We start from the raw sequence: 231 nt of genomic DNA, 5'->3' as shown, positions 1-231 counted from the left end.
CACTCCAGTGGGTCTCCATTATAATTGTTTTATATTTAATTTCATGTATCTTCTGAGGTGTGCTTATTTGTTAGTAGTAAAAAATGAATGGCCCAATGGCTTGGAATTGCTGAACAAAATTGAAATTACTACTATGACTACAACTAAACACTCTCAGCTGAAGGTCACGTTGGAGACATGTCTGCTATTATGGCTTTTAGTTGTTTTGTATTTTTATGGAATTAGAGAAAA

The sequence above is a fragment of the Gymnoscopelus microlampas genome (genome assembly GCF_963454915.1).
Source record: "Gymnoscopelus microlampas genome assembly, chromosome: 8".
NCBI classification, from domain to species: domain Eukaryota; kingdom Metazoa; phylum Chordata; class Actinopteri; order Myctophiformes; family Myctophidae; genus Gymnoscopelus; species Gymnoscopelus microlampas.
This window is presented reverse-complemented; position numbering follows the sequence as displayed.